We start from the raw sequence: 13,139 nt of genomic DNA on the forward strand, positions 1-13,139 counted from the left end.
GCGCATTGAGCTTAAAAGCGCGTGCACATCAGTTCCCTCAGCCGCACTCCAGGCCCCTGCTGCTTTCACACCCTCTCCCCGCTCCGCCCCCTCCCCTGCCCGCCGTGTCGCATTTCTCCTCCCCCCTCCCCTTATCTGCCTGAACGTCCACTTTAACATGTGCATCTGCTTGGTTTTCGTGACTTATCACCTGAATCTGCCGTGTTTGCCACAGTGAGGATTGTCTCTCCAAAATTATTGAAGGCCGGTAGTTTGGGTGATTTCTGAAAGCCTCGGCTTACATATATGTCCTGCCTGGCAGTCTTCTCTGAGCATATGTAGTTTACAGACATACAGAGTTGGAGGCCATGACCCTGTTTTTCAGTGCAGTTCTCACAAGCCTGGCTTTACTAACATGTTTTTGTTGGCTGCAGAGATAATTCAGAAGGATGATACATCTTTCAGTGGCAGCCATAACTGATAACTGCAAAAGTCTCTTCTAATGTAGGTGAGGCGTGACATCCACTGTGGGTGCTTGACTCGAAATGCGAGTGAACCTGGTTTGGGACTCATTCCCTTAAATCGCGCAATATCTATTGGGGATCTGCGGACTTGCTTCAGTCTGCGTAAGGGATGATGGTACACTTCTATTTTCTGATCCCGCCGTGTCGCATTTCTCCTCCCCCCTCCCCTTATCTGCCTTCCCTCCGTCTTGTTTGTGTCGCATTTCTCCTTCCCCCTCCCCTTATCTGCCTTCCCTCCGTCTTGTTTTTTTTTTTTTACCCGCTCCGCCCCCTCCCCTGCCCGCCGTGTCGCATTTCTTTTCTCCTCTTTGCTCGTCCAGCAGTGAAACTCTGATTTTAGAAATCGTTATTTTTTAACACAGTAATAACGAAGGTTAGGTTTAATAGCTATGTACTAATTTAATGTTTGTTTCTGTAAATATTATTTTAAAAAGTGTGTTCATGAAACGAAAAAATCATCCCGCCCACAACCATCACATAAACAAGAGTAAATCAGCCTTTGTGCATATGTGCAGTGATGCACGTCCACTTTAACATGTGCATCTGCTTGGTTTTCGTGACTTATCACCTGAATCTGCCGTGTTTGCCACAGTGAGGATTGTCTCTCCAAAATTATTGAAGGCCGGTAGTTTGGGTGATTTCTGAAAGCCTCGGCTTACATATATGTCCTGCCTGGCAGTCTTCTCTGAGCATATGTAGTTTACGGACATACAGAGTTGGAGTCCATGACCCTGTTTTTCAGTGCAGTTCTCACAAGCCTGGCTTTACTAACATGTTTTTGTTGGCTGCAGAGATAATTCAGAAGGATGATACATCTTTCTGTGGCAGCCATAACTGATAACTGCAAAAGTCTCTTCTAATGTAGGTGAGGCGTGACATCCACTGTGGGTGCTTGACTCGAAATGCGAGTGAACCTGGTTTGGGACTCATTCCCTTAAATCGTGCAATATCTATTGGGGATCTGCGGAATTGCTTCAGTCTGCGTAAGGGATGATGGTACAGTTCTATTTTCTAATTAAAATACTGACACCTATGAACATGCAATTTATGTCGTGTCGAACTATATAAAATGCATAAAGAAAAGTTGAAAAAAAATGTAGGTGAGTTTGAAAGGTTGCATGGATCTGGTGTCACTCCTGGGTTATTATTTCATGTTGCTTAGCAAGTTAGTTTGCTTCTTGTTGGGAACTTTGATATGTGGTCACTCCTCATCAGTGCATGAAAGTCTGGTAGGGCTATATCTCTGTCACCTTCCAGGGCCTCAGCAAGGATACTAATATCAAGAATATGTACAGGTTTGCCTGCACTGAATGCAGTCCACAGTTACCCACAGCTTAGGCTCTTTGCAAAGTGTAAGGTCAACACAAAATCAGTGTCCACACTATATATGAGAATGCTCTTTCTACCTTTAGCAACACCGTCTGCAGCCTGCAGAAATATTCTTGTTAGCTTCCTCTTAAGTGCAGGGTTCCAGCCTCTCTGCTATCGCTGCAGCACCTGATTATGAGCATCTTACTCCTTTCTCTTGTCTACCTACATCTTTGTAGCTGCTGCTATTTGGGAAGCCAGTTGGTCACAAAGCTATTGGTTGCTTTTATCATCTCGTAGGAATTCAGGCTGTTTTTGCCATCTCAACTCTCCTGTGAGCTACTTTACCTCATCCACCATCACCACTACATCCACCACCACATCCACCACCACATCCACCACCACATCCACCACCACACCCACCACCACCACCACATCCACCACCACATCCAACACATCCACCACCACACACACCACCACTACATCCACCACCCCATCCACCACCACCCCATCCACCACCACCACCGCATCCACCACCACCACCGCATCCACCACCACCACCGCATCCACCATCACCACATCCACCACCACATCCACCACCACCACATCCACCTCCACATGCACCACCATATCCACCACCACATCCACCGCCACATCCACTGCCACATCCACCGCCACATCCACAGCCACACCCACCGCCACCAGATCCACTACATCCACCACCCCATCCACCACCACCACCACCGCATCCACCACCACCACTACATCCACCACCCCATCCACCACCACCACAGTATCCACCACCACCACCGCATCCACCATCACCACATCCACCACCACATCCACCACCACCACATCCACCATCAACTCCACATCCACCACCACATCCACCACCACATCCACCATCACATCCACCGCCACATCCACCGCCACATCCACCGCCACATCCACCGCCACATCCACCGCCACCAGATCCACCACACCCACCACCACTACATCCATTACCACACCCACCACCACTACATCCATCACCCCATCCACCACCACCACCACCGCATCCACCACCACCACATCCACCACCACCACATCCACCATCACCACCACATCCACCGCCACCAGATCCACCACACCCACCACCACTACATCCATCACCACACCCACCACCACTACATCCATCACCCCATCCACCACCACCACCACCGCATCCACCACCACCGCATCCACCACCACCACCACCACATCCACCATCACCACCACATCCACCACCACATCCACCACCACATCCACCACCACATCCACCACCACATCCACCACCACATCCACCGCCACATCCACCACCACATCCACAAAAATAAAAGCCATTGTTATTTGTAATATCAATACATCTAAGTCACGTAAATACAACACACATTGCATTACAAATGCTATAGGTGTCACATTTGCGAAAGTTAAAACTATTGACATTGTAACTGACAAAGCTATTAATTTTGCTATTTTCAAAACCAACACATAAATAAAAAAGTGTCATTTACAATAACAATCGCTCAAACTTTCCTAATGCGAGACCTATTGCATTTCCAATGCTTGTTTAATATATGGTTTTAGTGGCCACCCGCCTCATCCATAATTGTGCAACTTTGTATGTTATACTGTGCTTTTGATTTAACGCTTGTGCCCCTTTGCTCATAAAGAGTACTGGGGATTAATTTAGAAATAAATACATATATTTTTATAATATATACTTGTGTGGTGTCCTTTCATTTGATATTACAGGATTGTATTTGGTAAAACAGCTCGCTTAACACGACCTCTTGAGTTAAGCCTTTAAGGCTGCTTAGTCTATGCTACCCTTAAGATAGCTTGTCTAATAAGGTTGACTTACAACCAGACACCATAAGGGATTGTTTGGACTGATACAAGGTGGTTCCAGAATTGGAAACATCATATATCAGGCCAACTTCTCACACATGGCCTCAATCCTAGAACTAACTATACACAGAAGATACTACCTACATTCATACAAAATAAAGTAATAACATAACATACATACATACATACAAAAGTCCACATTAAAAGTAAAGTGAGCAGGGCAGAAATGGTAAATATATTCCAAGATGCCTATAATGGCTGAAAATGGTTGTCTGGGTGGGCCTAATGATCCCCAGCTATCATTCATCTTCACCGATACTCCTGAAAAGGACTGTCTCCTCACATTACTTGTTTATGCACAAGTGGCAGGACTTAGAGGTTAAGTAAAGCATACAGACCCCAGATGTTTGGCTTTCTTGTTCCCTTACACAGAAACACTCACCCCAGTGACCTGAGGGTATTTGCCCCCCAACAGCCTACAAAAAAGCCATCTACACTACCCCTGCTTATCCAGCAATACTCAGTAAAGTTTTTTTGGGACCCCCTCTGAAACAAACACTTTTAGGCCAGGGAGCAGAGGGGAAAAAGATACAATCACACAAGAGCAACTCCCTCACGACCTTCTACTTATTTGGGATTTTCCTCCAATTAAATGGGCATAACTAGACAACAATAATATATAGATTTCAATTTCTCATTTCTTTTTAATGAAATTATTTTTTTCTTTTTTTAAGACAATTATTTTCATATAATTTTTTTCAATTATTTAAAAAAAATCATTTTATCACAAGATACATTGTTATCATGAATACATCATAGTTCCGAGTTCATTGTTCGTATAATAATGCTCAAAGAGTGCACCTATAACCAGGTAGAGAACTACACTTACACACAGCACTCTCTCTCACTCATACACAGTCACAACCTCATACGTCTGGACACGTTAACATTTGTATTGTTGTTCTATCTGTTGTCCAATATATAACCACTATAGTTAGTGGGATTTTAAAAGAACTTTGGTCAACGCGTTTCGGTGGAAGGTAACAACGATAGAAACCACCTTCATCAGGACCCGCCAGATTTATCAATCTACGTGCTCTCTACCCTGGTTTTATCTGAAAAGAAGCATGTAAAAAAGCCTTATTATTTTTATGCCCATAACACATTTTAAAAAAGACATTGTTTGGACCGAAGAAATATATACATCAATCATACCAACCAAACACCTTTAAGTGCTACCTTATACCCAACAACACAGGTGATTCCTATCTATAGTGCAACATGAATCATACATCTATATAGCTCCAATTTGCCTTCACCTACTCAAGGCAAAGAAGCAGTTTTGTTCTTACCCTTAGATTGCCTATCTGGGTGTTCTTTATATAACAGTCATCACAAGGATCTTCCTCAACAATTTAGTCAAAATTTACAACCTCTTTGGTATCTTGGGACATATCTATCTATCAAGACTTTCTCATAAATAGATTTTCCTTTTGGCGATCTAGTCCCCCTTAAAACCTTTTTTGATGAGCGCCAATTTCTAGTGGTACAAAGACCAAAAGTATGTCGCCTACAAGGTGGATACAAACAAAGAACTCTGAACTATGATGTATTCATGATAACAATGTATCTTGTGATAAAATGATTTTTTTTAACAATTGAAAAAAATGATATGAAAATAATTGCCTTAAAAAAAGAAATAAAGAATGTCAATAAAAATAAATGAGAAAGTGAAATCTATATTTTATTGTTGTGTAGTTATGCCCATTTAATTGGAGGAAAATCCCGAATAAGTAGAAGGTCGTGAGGGAGTTGCTCTTGTGTGATTGCATCCAGCCATACTCTGCAGAACATGGTATGATTTACAAAGTCTAAAATGGATCAAAACGTGTCAACTGTTTGACTTTATGTTGCCAAACTTGCCTTTCCTTTAAAACTAAAAGTAATGGTCTGCATCAGAAAAGGCACATTGACCAACTTCCTCTTCTCAATCTAACTTGTTAGAACAATGCTGACAAGACAAGCGCTTCTTTGCTTTTACACCCATCTTTATAATAAGTGCTCTCCAATATCTTCACACCTTTTTATGTACTCCAATTTCTTTTCCCTCCTTAAGCAGACATATTTAAGAACTATGCTTTTCAGTAAATTGTTCTCTGTTGATTATTTGTAAGCTATTCTATAATAATGGCTTTTCCAATCTCTTGCTAACAGATTCTGTGTAGCATGACGATCTTCACAGAAACTGTGTCAACTGGGGTGCTCTATGCCTATAAACTTCAGTACATGTGGTCACCATCTTCCACATCAGCATCACTTAAGGGGATCCTATTTCTAGTATTACATTGTCATATCTATCTACTCAACTGCATTTGAAGGTGTTAGACCCGGCACCATTGACGTGGGTCTCCCATCCATATTTCGTTTTTGTCTCCTCTGTGCTTGCTGGTGTTCGATATTCTGGGCACTGTGCCCCTGCAATTCAGTGCCACAGCGCGAATGCTCCTTATTGTAAATTGACTGTATTACATTCTATAGTCCTACGTGACCCAAGGGACATGATAGGAAAGCCAAATTTAGTTTGCCTGAGCTCACAAAATTAAAGTGCATCTGGTAGTCAAGCTTATTTTTATATTCTGTGGCTGAAATTACCACTTTTAGAAAGTGGGTATTTATTGCCTAAACCTTCCAGTGCGCTCTGCTGTTATGTGAATTGGCTGTCTGGTTTTGGAGGGACAGGGCAGGCTGAGCCCGACCTGGATTGAATAGAGAGATCTGCAGTTGGAGTATGGGGAGAGGTGACCCTTTGATCTGAGCAGGGCTGTGCCTGGTAAGGTGAATGATGGCTCCACCTGCCACTGTGCGTCTGATGGCAGACCCCTCTTCCTGAAAGGCAGGATGCAGCCTTGTAAACAAACTGGTTCTGGCTGTGTTCAGTGATTTGTGAATTTTTGAGAACAAAACGTTTGGGGTATAAAGATCTGTGCTAAAACCCCTACACTGTGTGCTACTTCTGGATGTCAAGACACCCTCTGTCTGTATAACTAGAGGGAAAGGACTTTGAAACTTTCATCCATCTTGCTAAAGCAACTACCCAAGGGCCTGATTTGAGCTTGCCTCCTGCTGAAATCTCAGGGACATTAGACTTCACCCATCAGCCGCCTGGATTCCTATGTGAGGGGATTCTACTTGCAGGTGAGGCCTCTGTTGAAAATTCCAGAGCCTCTGGTTCTACTGAGGGGAACAGGGCCTGAAAGTCATCGCTATCGCTATTGTGTGCAGTTCAGCTAAAAACACCAGGCGTGTCTCCCTGCGGACTGGTCCAGTAAATAGTGGCTTAAAGAGGCAGAAGGGCAGAGTTTCTTTTGTTCGGATGTTCTGTGACAGCTTGAGAGCCTGAGGCCTACAAAACAAGCAGTCTGCATTTTTCAAGCACTTGTGCATGTGGCGGCATCCACCTTGCAGGAGCGAGCGGCGGCGCACAGGGGCATCTGTTTGTAATTAAAGTGGCCGTGCCGCTGCTCCCTCCCGCAAGGTGGATGCCGCCACAAGCACGAGTGCTTGAAAAGTGAAGACCGATTTCTAAAGGCCCTCTCCTAGAGCAGCGCATGCGCGCTGCCTAGGCGATACCTAAAAGCACTGGCCGCACAATATTGCGGTTTTCCCAAACTTTATATTTTGAGTTTGTATTTTATTTAAGCTACTTCTACTGCTCCCTTCTGTTTTTTTGCAACTGCACCCTGTCCTTCATTGTTGCCTTTCCTAGCCTTCGGACCCACCACAAAAAAACGAGCATTGCCATCATTTGAGGCTGCATTAGTTTAGAAACCATCAAAATTCCTTTTCAAAGGTGTGCCATGCACCGAGAAACATCCTTCAGAACAGATATCAAATGCTCAGCCAGGCCTTGCTTACAACATCCGGTCAAGTTAGATCAAAGGACTTAAAGGTGTTAATTAAATGCATAGCAACATGAAGTATGTGAAAACAAGCAATGACAAGCCCAAAAATGTGCAAAAGGTGGCCAGTGTTAACCATGTCATAGAATTTTTTTTTTACTTTTACCCATGCTAAGCAGCGGCTGTACAACATGGCTAAAAAAGCACAATGACAAAGCTAATAGATTCCACATCCGCAAGGCGTATTGGCTTTGGCAATGTCAGTTATTTCTATTCCCTATTTGACAAAATGTCTTGATAGACTTTATTCGGGTTACCCACTTTTCCAACCTCTATACAGACACCCCAGGATTTCATGGTTTGCAAAAAGAATCCCATAATCTGCACTTTTGTAAAAATGCAGCGATTTTTACAAAAATGCCTGGAAAATATGTTTAAAAAAACCTGATGTTCACCCTCTATTTACTGGTTGAGTGCGTTACCATGTGCGTAAACGCATCCTTGTGACTGGGCACACCATTAGGTTCGTCATAAACACGACAGACTCCTGTGTGGTTTCAAAATTGCCTTGTTTTTATTTTAGATTCAAAAATTTTCATCGATGTTCACATATTTTTGTTTTGTAAACTTGAATGTGGCGATTTTTAAAAGCTAAGTGAAAGTTGGGTCAGGAAGGGTGTATATAAGAACTTACATCAATCTTGCTGGTCCGCATTAGACCCCGGTCACCGCTACGGCTGACTGAGACCAACCGGAAGCGCTACGCAAGCGTCCTACAATCCCACAAGTAAGTCGGGCCCCGACGGGTTTTAAAAGGCTGTTTCACCACTTGGTTTGAAACGCACATTTACAATACCTTACTTGTTTTCTTACCACGCAGGTTTTCACCAAACAGACCAGCAAGATTGATGTAAGTTCTTATATACACCCTTCCTGACCCAACTTTCACTAAGCTTTTAAAAATCGCCACATTCAAATTTAGCCCCAACGGTCTATAAGGTACCCTTTTACACGCCACCAGGTGACCAGGTTAGCATGTTTACCAGTGAATTTACACAAATGGAAAATAATGTTATGTATGTTTATATATGCTTTTGAGTCAGTTCCACATTGTAAAAGCGTTTACTATTATGTTTTCAGAGCTCCTTGAGAAAGGGCTGCCCCAGCCTGAAATGCATTGGAGCATTTGTTTTGTGTGAAACACTGCAGTCTCGACTCAACTGAATCATATGCTTGAATATGGATAAAATGCGTTTACAAAACAAAAATACGTGAACATCGATGAAAAATTTTGAATCTAAAATAAAAATACGTCAATTTTGAAACCACACAGGAGTCTGTCGTGTTTATGACGAACCCAATGGTGTGCCCAGTCACAAGGATGCGTTTACACACATGGTAACGCACTCAACCAGTCACCAGTTCTCGGCGTATTGGGACGGTTACGCCACCTGTTGGAGCACCCTCAAAATCATCGAAATTACAAACAACTATTTATCAACTTTGAATAACCAAGATTTTCACATAACTTGCGCTGTGCGCCTTGCCTTCATTACAGTATCCACCCTCTATTTACTGCCACTGAGCCATTAAAGGGAAGGCGAGCAATAGGCAGCCAGCAGAGGTGATAAATTCCTGTTGCCGGCCTTTGAAATCCACCTCACCCCCTCCTGAGCAATTAGCCTGCAGACGACCTCACACCTTTGTGTGCCCCCTGCAGGCCATTTGAAAGCACAAGTCTGCAGTATTTTTGTGGTGGAACATATACTGCCCACCACAAAAAGACTGTAAATTCTGAGGTTTTAGGCCTCAGATTTTGCTTTTTGGATTGCGAAATTTCCCACCGAGAGACGCAAAATCCTGGGGGGTGGGGGGGTAGAGGTCTGTCTATATCAGCCTCCAAAAAAGTGTACATCCTCTATTCATCTTAATGGAATCACTCTCCTAAACGCTTGACAATTGGCACTTTTAGGAGTTAAGAAGTTGCTAGGTATGAACAGTGAATTAGAGCAGCTGAGCCCTTCCTCCCAGCCAACCACATCAATACATGTGGCCACTCCCAAGCTTGCTCATACTACCCCATTACACTCCTAGCATTCCTTTAAAAACATAGAATCTCAAAAATCACACAATGCAAAGTGGACGTTCATGTTAGGAAAGCGACGCAGGTGAGTGACCTTGTGTAAGTACCTCATGGCCACTGTTGTGTGCATGGCCATTTGTAATCATACCATTGCACATAAAGTAATACATGAAATGCACCTTATCTCATGAATGTGGATTTTTTCCGCACACAAAAAGTTTTACACAACAAAAGCCTTAAAGTGTCACCATAGGATAACTAACTTAAAACATTGAAAAGTAACATACAGCATGGGTTTGTGCTGGGGAGAGACACCACGGCCCACGTAAACATGGCAATTACTGCATTTGATGTAGCCTCAATCACTCTCACCCCACTCGGAATGGTCATGATGGATGCAGAAAAGGCATTTGACCAAGTGGGGTGGAAGTATTTGTGGGAGGTTTTGAAGAAGATCGGTATCCGGGGACAATATCTAGATTGGGTACGCTCGTTGTATGACAACCCAATGGTCAAGATCAGTTATGGGGGAATTGAGTCGGCAAACTTTGTGATAGAGAGGGGCACAAGGCAGGGCTGCCCTCTGTCACCTTTGCTTTTTGCCCTCTCTCTGGAGCCATTCCTAAATGCACTGCTTGCTCAAGATAACATCACCCCAATAGAACATGGTGGGAAGAGCTTAAAAATAACTGCCTTCGCAGATGATATAGCGGTATATACAACTGACTTAGTGAGAGCTATTCTAGTAATAATAAAAGAAGCTGTAAATGTTGGAGATGTGGCAGGATATAAGTTAAATGTAGGCAAGACGCAGATTATTGCTAATTATAAACCTACAGAGCCGATTCCAGGTTTATGTCAAAGTGCGACGTACTTAGGTATCAGGCTAGCAGCCAATATAGATAGAGTAATAATATTGAACTACGATTCATTGCTAAAGGAAATCACTCTAACTTTAAGAAAATGGCACAGGATACCGCTTAGTTTAGTGGGGCGTATGAATTTAATAAAAATGAAGATCCTGCCTAAAATATTATATCTATTTAGAACCATTCCTCTGCAACCAAATAGACTTTTTTTAAAGAAATTAGAAGGTATTTGCAGTAGCTTTGTGTGGGGCTATAAAAAAGCATGTAGATCTATGAAACTTTTGGAGTTATCAATTGAAAAGGGGGGTTTAGTTTAGCGTTCCCTGATTTTAAGTTATATTTTTTTGGGTATAGAGACAAAATATCGACTCCAAAATATCGACTGGACATAATATCGAGTTTAAAATATAGACTGGACAAAATATCGACTGGACATAATATCGACTACAAAAATATCGTTTTTCAGGTAAGTGAAGTAATATCGACTGTATAAAATATAGATAGCAAAAATATCGATTTTTTAATAATATATAATATTTTATAGTGTATTTTTATGTAATAATATGTGTGAATAGTGTGTATTAATGTTATAAACTATTTTATTACATGAATTTTGTTTTGATAATAATTGCGTAATGTAATTCTGTAGCGGGTTGTGGGTTTATAGGGGAATAGGGTGGGAAGTAATTTAATAATAATTAATTAATTAATATATGTTTGTTAATATTTTTAATTAATAATTAATTGATAATTAATTAATATTAATTAGTTAATTAAATAATATAATTTTGAATATATTTTGTATTAGTAAATAATTGTTAATTAATTAATTGTAATTAGTTAATTACATTAATTAGAGTACATTTTTTATATATATAATTTTGTGTTATTTTTAAGTAATTAATTTTGATAAAATAATATTAATTATTAAAATAATTACACCTAATGTTGTAATATATTTACTTTATTGTTATTGTTAATTAATAATTAATTGGTAATTAAATAATATTGATACATTTTGGGTAAAGGAGCATTTTTAGGGTTCAGGGTCAGTTTTCAGTTCATGGGTAAAGGGGTATTTTTAGGGTTCAGGGTCAGTTTTCAGTTCATGGGTAAAGGGGTATTTTTAGGGTTCAGGGTCAGTTTTCAGGTCATGGGTAAAGGGGTATTTTTAGGGTTCAGGGTCAGTTTTCAGGTCATGGGTAAAGGGGTATTTTTAGGGTTCAGGGTCAGTTTTCAGGTCATGGGTAAAGGGGTATTTTTAGGGTTCAGGGTCAGTTTTGGGTTTTTGGGTAAAGGGGTATTTTTAGGGTTCAGGGTCAGTTTTGGGTTTTTGGGTAAAGGGGTATTTTTAGGGTTCAGGGTCAACAAATCAGATTTTAAAAAATTATTTTTATTATTTTCATTTATTATTTTATTATTATAATTTAATTTAAGTCGTTTAAAGTATATTTTAGTAATTAAAATTTAATATTAATTTAATTTAACACTGTTTTTAATAAAGTCGATATTTTTTACATCTATATTTTTGTTAACGATATTTTGTACTCGATATTTTTGTACTTACCTGTTTGTAGATACAAACTCGATATTTTGACTGTCGATATTTTGTCCACGATATTTTGGCAAGTCGATATTTTGTCAGTCGATATTATTTCAGTGATCCATTTTTTTGCCACCTTTTTCTATCGCTTACGTAGTTTGTTGAAAAATGAGAGTTTGTTATTTTATCATCAGTTTATGCTGGGATCTAATTGCAATCAATTTTTATTTCGTGTTCATGATCCTAACTATTTTAAAAGAGTAAAATTTAAGACTGCAAGACATATCAAGAAAATATGGGACCAAATTACGACCATAGATAATATTTCTTTCTTTAATGCTGAACTCAGAATATGGGGCAACCCAGGATTGCCTGGCATTTTTTCAGATGGGATAGGGACTCTCTGGGCCGGACATGGTATTAACTCCTTGGGTGATCTATATGGCCCAAGTGGCTTTCTAGACTTTGATGTTTTAAAACTACTATTTTAATTAAACTATGGTATGTATTTTAAATACATCCAAATACGAGATTTCTTACTTCGCAAAATGAAAATCGAAGAAGTGGCCCACTCAGATACATTAGCATGTCTATACTCGGATAAAACAAAATCTCTTATAAGCATGGGCTATTGATATTTGAGTCTAGGTAAACAATATGATAGTGGGAAAATAACGGCCAAATGGTCGACAAGATTGGGAATAAATATCAATCCCTCACAGATTATATCAATCCCTCACAGATTTCACTTTCATTATGTCAAATAAACCGGGTTGTTCAATCCTCTAATCTGAGGCTGCAGCTATATAAAACCATAACACAGCTATACTACACGCCTCAAAGGATTTCTAGCTGGGCATCAGGAAATCAGTCAACTGACCGTACAAAATGTCCAAAATGCGATATGGAAGCAGCAGGCATTGAGCATATGCTCTTCTCCTGTCCAGAGTTAGACTTATTCTGGAAGGGGATAACTGACGCTTTGATCAGGAAGCAAATAGCTACACCATTGCTTTCGGCGCATTTGATATTACTAGACATACAAGATGTTTGTTGCCAGCACAA

Source organism: Lissotriton vulgaris, unplaced genomic scaffold (genome assembly GCF_964263255.1).
Source record: "Lissotriton vulgaris unplaced genomic scaffold, aLisVul1.2 SCAFFOLD_1465, whole genome shotgun sequence".
Taxonomy (NCBI): Eukaryota; Metazoa; Chordata; class Amphibia; order Caudata; family Salamandridae; genus Lissotriton; species Lissotriton vulgaris.